We start from the raw sequence: 11022 nt of genomic DNA, 5'->3' as shown, positions 1-11022 counted from the left end.
TTGCTCCCCTTCTTAAACAACGGAACAACATTAGCCACATTCCAGTCTTTGGAAACTTCACCAGTGGCTAATGATGAAGGAAATATCTCTGCAAGGGCCTCTGAAATTTCTCCTCTTGCCTCCCACAAAGTCTGAGGAAGCACTTGGTCAGACCCTGGGGATTTATCCACTTTAATGCTCTGTAAGGCTGCAAATACCTCCTCCCTGTTAACATGAATTTCCTCCAAAACATCTCGTCTAGTTTCCCTTACCTCTTGAGCAACCACGATTTTCTCCTCAGTAAACACCGAGGAGAAATATTCATTAAAAATCCCACCCACGTCCTGCGGCTCGAGACAAAGGTGGCCCTGCTGATCTCTAAGGGGACCTACTCTCTCCCTAGACACCATTTTACTCTTTAAATAGTTTTAGAACCTCTTGGGATTTTCCTTAACCTTACCTGCCAGATCCATTTCATACCCTCTCTTTACCCTCCTGATTTCCCTCTCAAGTTATCCTTAATCTTTTTATAGTCATCAAGGGATTCACTCATCCTTGACCTCCTAAACCCAATGAATGCTTTCTTCTTTTTCTTGACCAGAGCCTCAGTATCTCTCGTCAGCCAAGGTTCCCTAAACTTGTCAGGTTTACCCTTCACCCTAACAGGGACACGCTGCTGCTGGACTCTTGACATCTTGCTCTTAAAAGCTTTCCACTTGACACTTGTTTCTTTTCCTTCACACAGGCTCACCCAATCGACCTATGCTAGATCCTGCCTAATTACCCCAAAATTATTACAATTATGAAACATCTGCCTCGAATAGTGCAAGTTCTGTGGTAGTGCTGCACATTGGTTGCAGAGTTTGTCCTCCCTCAATATTTTTCTCAGCATTGAAAGCAGAATTTCCTCCTTTGTTCTAACCTGGTGAACTCTTAGGCAGGGAACAGGAAGATCCCACGTTATGCCAAGCAGTTGGCCTCAGTTGACAAATCCTGGGTCCCAATCAGTTCCAATGCCAGCCTGGAGTAGGCTGGGCTCTCCGCTGAGCACCCAATGGGCTGGCCTCTTCCCTCAGGTAAATAGCTGAAAGGTTACGCTTCCACCTTCCAAGAAAATAACAGCTATTTCAATCCCTGTGGCAGAAGGTTTCAGCCAAACCTCGAGAGGGATTAACCCACTCCCCACCTTTTCAAGTATTATCCCAATTCCTTTTTACTGTTGAATCATCTTTCAGATCACAGCTCAATGTCTCCAATCCTCATTTCTTCTCCAGTTTTTTGACCAGTTACTTCAGTCTGTATCCTCCGTGCTGAACACTGGATTGAGCTGCATCCATTTTTCACACACGGGTTCTATCCCTGGAGTAGATGCACCAGTGATCATTTCCAGATGAAGCCACACACATCAGAAAATTAGCCCAGGCACCATTGTGTACATCTCACCTTTGCACTGGTGCTGATTTCCAGCATAGCTCGTGCATGCAATAGAACAAAGAACAGTACATGACAGGAACAGGCCCTTCCGTCCACAGCGTTGTGCTGAACTAATTAACCTAATGACGCCCAATCCCTTCTGCCTGCACATGGTCCATATCCCTCCACTCTCTGCACATTCACGTACCTATATAAGAGCCTCTTAAACACCTCTATCGTGCTTGCCTCCACCACCACCCCTGGCAGTACATTCCAGGCACCCACCGCTCTCTGTGTGCAGATGACACCACCCTAGTGCGCCGAATCTCAAATAATGATGAGTCAGAGTACAGGAAGGAGATAGAGAGTTGAGTGACATGGTGTCATGATAATAACCTTTCCCTCAATGTCAGCAAAACAAAAGAGCTGGCCATTGACTTCAGGAAGGTGGGGGGGGGGGGGGCGGGAAGGTGCGGTGCACGTGCTCTTGTCTATACCAATGGTGCTGAGGTCGAGATAGTTGAGAAGTTCCTGGAAGTATACATCACCAATAGCCTGTCTTTGTCAAACCACATAGACACCACAGCCAAGAAAGCTCTACTTCCTCGGGACGCTAAAGAAATTTGGCATGTCTCCTTTGACACCCACCAACTTTTATCGATTCTTCATAGAAAGCATCTTATCTGGATGCATCACAGCTTGGTACGGCAACTGCTCTGCCCGGGACCGCAAGAAACTGCAGAGAGTTGTGGACACAGCTCAGCGTGTCACGGAAACCAGCCTCCCCTCCATGGATTCTGTCTTCTCACTGCCTCAGGAAAGCAGCCAGCATAATCAAAGACCCCACCCACCCCGGACGTTCTCTCTTCTCCCCCTTCTCATCAGGCAGAAGATGCAAAAGCCTGAAAGCACGTACCACCAGGCTCAAGGACAGCTTCTATCCTGCTGTTATAAGACTATTGAACAGTCCCCTAGTACGATAAGATGGACTCTGGACCTCACAATCTATCTCGTTGTGGCCCTTGCACCTTATTGTCTGCCTACACTGCATTTTCTCTGTAACTGTCACGCTACATTCTGCATTCTGTTATTGCTTGTACTATCTCAATGTACTGATGCGATGAAATGATCTGTATGAATGGCATGGAAAACAAAGCTTTTCACTGTACCTCAGTACATGTTACAATGATAATAAACCTGCCCCGCACATCTCCTTTGAACTTACCCCCTTTCACCTTAATTGCATGCCCTCTAGTATTAGACATTTCCATCCTGGGAAAAAGTTACCGACTGTCTACTCTATCTAAGTCTCTCATCATTTTAGAAACTTCTATCAGGTCTCTTCTTCAGCCTCCACTGCTCCAGAGAAAACAGCCCCAGTTTGTCCAACCTCTCCTTATAGCACCTGCCCTCTAATCCAGGCAGCTTCCTGGTGAACCTCTTCTGCACCCTCTCCAAAGCCTCCACGTCCTTCCTATAATGGGGCGACCAGAACTGAATGCAATACCCCTATCCAGAGTAATGATATCATAAGTCACGCAGATTTGCTCAGCTGTAGCAGAATTTGGAGCTTTAGAGGTTGACCCATGACCTTCGATGAATGATTCCAAAAAGTTAAATTGGCAATGAGGCTGCAGTTCATTTTAATTTACTCACTTTTGTGGATTCTGGGCATCAGTGCCAAGGCCAGGGTTTATAGCCTTTCCCTCATGCCCAGGTGAAGGCGGCAGAGAGCAGATGCAGTCCTTCTGCTTGAACTACTCCCACAGTGCTGTTGGGGAGGGAGTTCCAGGGTTTGGACCCAGTGACGGTGAAGGGCCTGTGATGTAAGGTTGGAGGGAAACCTGCAGCTGGTGGTATTAAGGGGTGTGCAGTGTGACATCCATGTCTCTCACACAACATCTGCCAACCTCAGCGTTCAATGCTCAGGGTAGTGGGATCTGTACCAGTGCGGCCCCCTCAGCCTCTCGATACACATCATATCCGAGCAGCTCACTGCCCTTTGAGCACCCCACTGCTTGCAGTTTAGTGGGCACCAGTACTCGTTCACACACTCAGGAGATCCCTGTGAACCCCCTCCTCTGCCTAGACCCTCATCTTCACGGCAGCCTGTTCAGTAGCTGCCACAGGGAGGGTCCTTTAAGGACTGATGCCCTTCCCTTTGATCTGCACAGGAGGTGCCGGTTGCGAGATCTTCCTGCAACTCCTGACAAGTCCCATTGCAGCTCACAATTCTGTGTGGAAGCTGCCTCCACACTGCTCGACTTCCTGAACCTGAGTGGGAGTTAGGTGAGTGGGAAGGAGGTGGAGGCTTTGGAGAGGGTGCAGAAGAGTTTCACACCCAGAGGTGGTAAACCCAGTTTCCTTCCTGTTGAACACTTCAATAACCCTGCACCACCTTCCCGACTCCAAGAAAAACCACATCTCCTTCAGCCCCCAGACGTGAACTTCTTATTCCTGTCGCCGTACCTGTAAATCTCTGCAGGCCCATTGTGGTTGGTGCAGATAGGATGGGCCGAAGGTCTTGTTCCTGTGTTGTCCTTTCCTTTGCTCCTGTGTTTCCTCTGGTCCTCAAAGCTCTCCTTGAGCAGTGACACACATCTGGAGTCAGTATGACAGCTGGGCAACTAACCATCTTTTGCCCAGGTTTGCTATACCACTTGTGAAGATGGTGTAAGCTGCCTTCTTGAACCACTGCAGTCTTGGCTGGCAGGGAACTTTATCACAATTCAGATATCTTGGCTCAGGAGGCCCCGGATTACAAAGTAAAGACCTCAGCTGGACAGACACGGTTTTCCAAGTATCTCAACCGGCAAGGCACTGCGTGCAATCCCTCTGCTATTTGGGCACTCTGTTGCATAGGATGGACCTCTGCTGGCCGGGCACTGTATTACAATTCACAGATCTCAGCTGGTAGATCTCAGGACTGAAACATCTCAGTTAACCAAGAACTATTGAAAGTCAATTACACGTACAACAATGCACAGCCGCTCCCATTGGTATCAACATTGAATGTTCCAATTTCAGGTAAACCTTTACCCCTACCCCTTCGCCATCTGGTTCCATCTGTCCATCTCTCCCTTAAATGGTTCCCATTTATCACCTTCCTTACTCATCAGGTTCCAGCACTGGTGGCCTTTGTGTCCCTGCTTATCACCTTCCAGCCTCTTGTCTCCACCTTCACCCTCCTCTTCCCCCCCCCCCCGCCCATCATCCATCACCCCTCCTCAGTCCACCTATCACCTACCAGCCCATCTCACCCCTCCCACTTCCCTCTTTATACAAGCTCCACTCTCAGTCCTGATGCAGGCTCTTGACCTGAAAGGTCGACAATCCCTTTCCCCTACAGATGCTGCTCAACCCCCTGGGTTCCTCCAGAGATAAGATTTCTTTATTAGTCACATGTACATCGAAACACACAGTGAAACGCATCTTTGCGTAGAGTGTTCTGGGGGCAGCCCGCAAGTGTCGTCACGCTTCCGGCGTCAACATAGCACGCCCGCAACTTGCTAACCCGTACGTCTTTGGAATGTGGGAGGAAACTGGAGCACCCGGAGGAAACCCACGCAGACACGGGGAGAACGAACAAACTCCTTACGGGCAGTGGCCGGAATTGAACCCGGGTCGCTGGCGCTGTAATAGTGTTACGCTAACCGCGACACTACCGTGCCTGCCAGCAGTTTGTTTGCTCCAGATTCCAGCATCTGCAGTCTCGTGTGTCCATAAATCTCAGCTGACCGGTCATTGAGGTTTCCTGCCTCCACCCCTCACGGAGACAAGGGTGGGTCTTTTAAAAGTGAAATAGTGACAGTTCAGGGCCAGCTCATTCTCGCACGGTGCGGATGGCAAGTCCCGGGAAACCTGCAAGTCAAAAGGTTTGATAAAGAGAGAAGGGAACATATGGAGTACTGAAAGTGGTGGAGGCCCTTCTGAATTCTATTGAGTGGAGGTGCTGCTTAAAAATAAAATTAGGAGGACAAAGAGGGGCCACAATATATCACTGGCAGATAAAACTAAGGAAAGTCCCAATGTATCAGTACACTTATCGCTTTCAATGGCTGCACGGTAGTGTAGCGCTTGGCATAACGTTATCACAGCACCAGCGACCTGGGTTCAATTCCTGCCACTGCCTGTAAGGAGTTTGTGCATTCTCCCCTTGTGTCTGCGTGGGTTTCCTTCTGGTGCTCCGGTTTCCTCCCACATTCCAAAAAAGACGTACGGGTTAGGAGCTGTGGGCACGCTATGTTGGCACCGGAAGAGTGGCGACACTTGTGGGCTGCCTCCAGCACATTCTCAGTAACGCAAAAAGATGCATTTCACTGTGTTTCGATGTACATGGGACCAATAAATAAATATCTATATGCTGCCTTTTATCTTATATATACATTCAAAGGACGTGGGCTTTGCAGGCTGAGACAGCATTTAACTGTTGTAAATCTTGTAGACTTGTAAATCTTCAATAGTTACGGCACAAAGGTTCAGAGAAATCTGTTTGCATTTGCACGAAGAGGTTCTTCAGGATTTCCTCCTAGCTCACGGTCTTTTTGAAAAGTTTGTTTCAGAATCCCTTGGTCGGTGACATTGCTGGAATAAAAATTCTGGTCTATTTTTTAACCCATGTCGCTTTGTCATGAATAACGATGGATTCGCTGAAGGTTTTTAGCTACTTGTGAGATGTGGACAGAAAGTTGTGTTCTCAGCTTTTGGTTAACACTGTGATTTAGAAAATGACAGCACTACCCTGGTTCTCTTGATATCGGTGGTACTTTCACCTTACCCGATCAGTGCAGTAGGCCTGGAGGTGGAAACCAGCTGATCTCCTCTTCCTTGCTGAACTCTGAAGTGAGTGGTGGGCTCCTACTTTCCTTCACGCATTGCACCAAACCTCTCCTTTTCCAGGGGCCCTGCAACACACATTCCATTTCACACAGCCAAACCCATGTATTTTTAATGGTTGTGTCTTTGCAATTAAAAAAATCTGTGGGTGGTCTAACAACTAGCTCGTGTAATTAACTCTTGCAGAAATGTTGTTCTGAGGGAGCGGGACTCTGCGCTCATCAACACACTGACACACAGCCCATTGCCTTATTTGGTGGGATACCCATTGTTTGTTTGTCTGATGTTGTCAGCCACCCACCCTTGCTGCCCTGCCCTCATCAGCAGATAGGTGGTCATTATGTTGTATTCAGTATGCAGCAGTCAGCTGGTTTCCACCTCCAGAATTAACTCCAGTGTCCCTGTCCTACAGCTCCTCCCTCGTTAACATTCCTTTCAAGAATCCTCTACTGCCGACCTCTCACAGATATTCCTCAGCCACTCTGATGTTTCCAGCCACCTACATACATATTCTGGGCATGCACATTATGCTCATGAGTTCAGAGACCCATTTCAACAATTCAGCTACTTTAGTCATACATCTTAGTCAACACTGAATTAGAAGTAAATAGATAATAACAGGCAATTGTACAATCATTAAATATGCAAGATTATGCAGATACATGGTGAGATCTCAAACATTCATCCCAATGCCTCACCAGGGTGCACCAGTCATCTATTAAGCCCTATTTCTAGCTTTTTGTTGCAAAGTATAATAATACCCCTGTGGCAAATTAAGCCTCTTCATTAAGGGTTGAAATACAACAGAATAATTGAGCACCATACCATTACTTAGGATCACATTTCTTCAACTCACCACCACCAATGGCTTTAATTTGTAGTCAATGGCAGGGCCCTGGAGACTGTTGTAGAACAGAGAGACCTAGAGTACAAGTACATAGTTCCCTGAAAGTGGCGACACGGGTAGACGGGGTGGTGAAGAAGGCGTATGGCACGCTTGCCTTCATCGGTCAGGGCACTGAGCACAAGAGTCGGGACGTCATGTTTCAGCTGTAAATGACGTTGGTGAAACTGCACATGGAGTAATGTGCGCAGTTCTGGTCTCCCAGCTATAGGAAGGATTCCATTAAGCTGGAAAGGATGCAGAAAAGATTCACAAGGATGTTACCAGGACTGGAGGGCTTGAGTAATAAGGAGAGACTGGATAGCCTGGGACCATTTTCCCTGGAATGTAGGAAGGTGAGGGGTGACCTTATGGAGGTTTCTAAAATCATGCCTTTTTCCCAGGATAGGGGACTCTAAAACGAAAGGGCACAGGTTTAAGGTGAGAGGGGAAAGATTTAAAGAGGACCTGAGGGGCAACTTTTTCACACAGAGGGTGGTGGGTATGTGGAACAAGCTGCCAGAGGAAGTGGTAGAGTACAATTACATGGTGTAAAAGCCAATTGGACAGGTACATGGATCGGAAAGGTTTAGAGGGATATGGGCCAAACACAGGCAAATGGGACTGGCATAGGTAGGCAACTTGGCTAGCATGGATGAATTGGACCAAAGGGCCTGTTCCCTTGCTGTGTAACTCTATGACTCTACGATCTTACCATGATGGTGTATGGGACAGATGCAAAGGAACCACAGCATGTATGCAGAACATCAAATTCATGCTAGGTTGTTATAATTAAACTCAATTTTCCTGGAGGTAATACAATAAAACTCATTCCTTATTCATGGTACCTGAGTGCGTGTCACGCTGACATTATCTCCACTCCATGCTGAGATAAATGTCCGAACTGCCCTGTTCCACACTGCCCAGTCATGTGGCACACTGCTCAGTCACTGCCCACACTGCCCAGTCATGTGGCACACTGCCCAGTCACTGCCCACACTGCCCAGTCACTGCCCACACTGCCCAGTCATGTGGCACACTGCCCAGTCACTGCCCACACTGCCCAGTCACTGCCCACACTGCCCAGTCACTGCCCACACTGCCCAGTCATGTGGCACACTGCCCAGTCACTGCCCACACTGCCCAGTCATGTGGCACACTGCCCAGTCACTGCCCACACTGCCCAGTCATGTGGCACACTGCCCAGTCACTGCCCACACTGCCCAGTCATGTGGCACACTGCCCAGTCACTGCCCACACTGCCCAGTCACTGCCCACACTGCCCAGTCATGTGGCACACTGCCCAGTCACTGCCCACACTGCCCAGTCACTGCCCACACTGCCCAGTCACTGCCCACACTGCCCACACTGCCCACACTGCCCAGTCATGTGGCACACTGCCCAGTCACTGCCCACACTGCCCAGTCACTGCCCACACTGCCCAGTCACTGCCCACACTGCCCAGTCATGTGGCACACTGCCCAGTCACTGCCCACACTGCCCAGTCACTGCCCACACTGCCCAGTCACTGCCCACACTGCCCAGTCATGTGGCACACTGCCCAGTCACTGCCCACACTGCCCAGTCACTGCCCACACTGCCCAGTCATGTGGCACACTGCCCAGTCACTGCCCACACTGCCCAGTCACTGCCCACACTGCCCAGTCATGTGGCACACTGCCCAGTCACTGCCCACACTGCCCAGTCACTGCCCACACTGCCCAGTCATGTGGCACACTGCCCAGTCACTGCCCACACTGCCCAGTCACTGCCCACACTGCCCAGTCACTGCCCACACTGCCCAGTCATGTGGCACACTGCCCAGTCACTGCCCACACTGCCCAGTCATGTGGCACACTGCCCAGTCACTGCCCACACTGCCCAGTCACTGCCCACACTGCCCAGTCATGTGGCACACTGCCCAGTCACTGCCCACACTGCCCAGTCACTGCCCACACTGCCCAGTCATGTGGCACACTGCCCAGTCACTGCCCACACTGCCCAGTCACTGCCCACACTGCCCAGTCATGTGGCACACTGCCCAGTCACTGCCCACACTGCCCAGTCACTGCCCACACTGCCCAGTCATGTGGCACACTGCCCAGTCACTGCCCACACTGCCCAGTCATGTGGCACACTGCCCAGTCACTGCCCACACTGCCCAGTCACTGCCCACACTGCCCAGTCACTGCCCACACTGCCCAGTCATGTGGCACACTGCCCAGTCACTGCCCACACTGCCCAGTCACTGCCCACACTGCCCAGTCACTGCCCACACTGCCCACACTGCCCACACTGCCCAGTCACTGCCCACACTGCCCAGTCACTGCCCACACTGCCCAGTCATGTGGCACACTGCCCAGTCACTGCCCACACTGCCCAGTCACTGCCCACACTGCCCAGTCACTGCCCACACTGCCCACACTGCCCAGTCACTGCCCACACTGCCCAGTCATGTGGCACACTGCCCAGTCACTGCCCACACTGCCCAGTCACTGCCCACACTGCCCAGTCATGTGGCACACTGCCCAGTCACTGCCCACACTGCCCAGTCATGTGGCACACTGCCCAGTCACTGCCCACACTGCCCAGTCACTGCCCACACTGCCCAGTCACTGCCCACACTGCCCAGTCATGTGGCACACTGCCCAGTCACTGCCCACACTGCCCAGTCACTGCCCACACTGCCCACACTGCCCACACTGCCCAGTCACTGCCCACACTGCCCAGTCACTGCCCACACTGCCCAGTCATGTGGCACACTGCCCAGTCACTGCCCACACTGCCCAGTCACTGCCCACACTGCCCAGTCACTGCCCACACTGCCCACACTGCCCACACTGCCCAGTCACTGCCCACACTGCCCAGTCACTGCCCACACTGCCCACACTGCCCACACTGCCCAGTCACTGCCCACACTGCCCAGTCACTGCCCACACTGCCCAGTCATGTGGCACACTGCCCAGTCACTGCCCACACTGCCCAGTCACTGCCCACACTGCCCAGTCACTGCCCACACTGCCCACACTGCCCACACTGCCCAGTCACTGCCCACACTGCCCACACTGCCCACACTGCCCACACTGCCCACACTGCCCAGTCACTGCCCACACTGCCCACACTGCCCACACTGCCCAGTCATGTGGCATCCAGATGGAAGGGGAGAGGGACCATCCTGGCCCATCTCTGTGACATCCCTCTGAACTGGTAGTGCCAAGTATCTCTGTTGTTTCATGGCATAGGGCCAGGCCTCATGGAGTGGGATGTGGATATCCTTCCAATTGTATCTTCCCAGCTCCTGTGCTCCAGGTCCCCTCTGGTGCTGTCTGTGTGGAGTCTGCACCTTCTGCTTGTGACTGCACGGGTTTCCTCTGGCTGCTCCGGTTTCCCCCCACATCCCAAAGACGTGCGGGTTGGTAGGTTAACTCACCACTGTAAATTGCCTCTGGTGTAGGTGGGTGGGGGAATCTGGGGAGGATGGAGGAGACTGTACTGGGAAATAGGTTAGAAGGTTGCCCCGACATTCCTTAGAAATGACTGGGAATGCAACACTCCACCTATTTTCCTATCATTCCCAGTTCTATATTTCATATTTCTTTTCAAGGAGGCCATTTGTCCCATCAAGTCAATGGTGGCTCACAGAGCAAGCTCAATCTCCCATTAATTTTTCCTGTAACCTCTTCCCAGATCCACATTAGTCTGAGAGACCCCTGTAGTGATGTCCTAGGGCTGGGATGATTGACTTTCAAAAACCACACCATCATTTTTGTACCACTGAAATTTTTCCCTTATTGCCCATTGACTTCAGTTTTACCAGAGCACCTCGATGCCAAACTCGGTCAAACGTTGTCTTGAAGTCAAGGGCAGTCACACTTACCTATGAATTCAGTCCTTTGGACATGCTTGATCGC

The sequence above is a fragment of the Pristis pectinata genome, chromosome 25 (assembly GCF_009764475.1).
Source record: "Pristis pectinata isolate sPriPec2 chromosome 25, sPriPec2.1.pri, whole genome shotgun sequence".
NCBI lineage: Eukaryota > Metazoa > Chordata > Chondrichthyes > Rhinopristiformes > Pristidae > Pristis > Pristis pectinata.
This window is presented reverse-complemented; position numbering follows the sequence as displayed.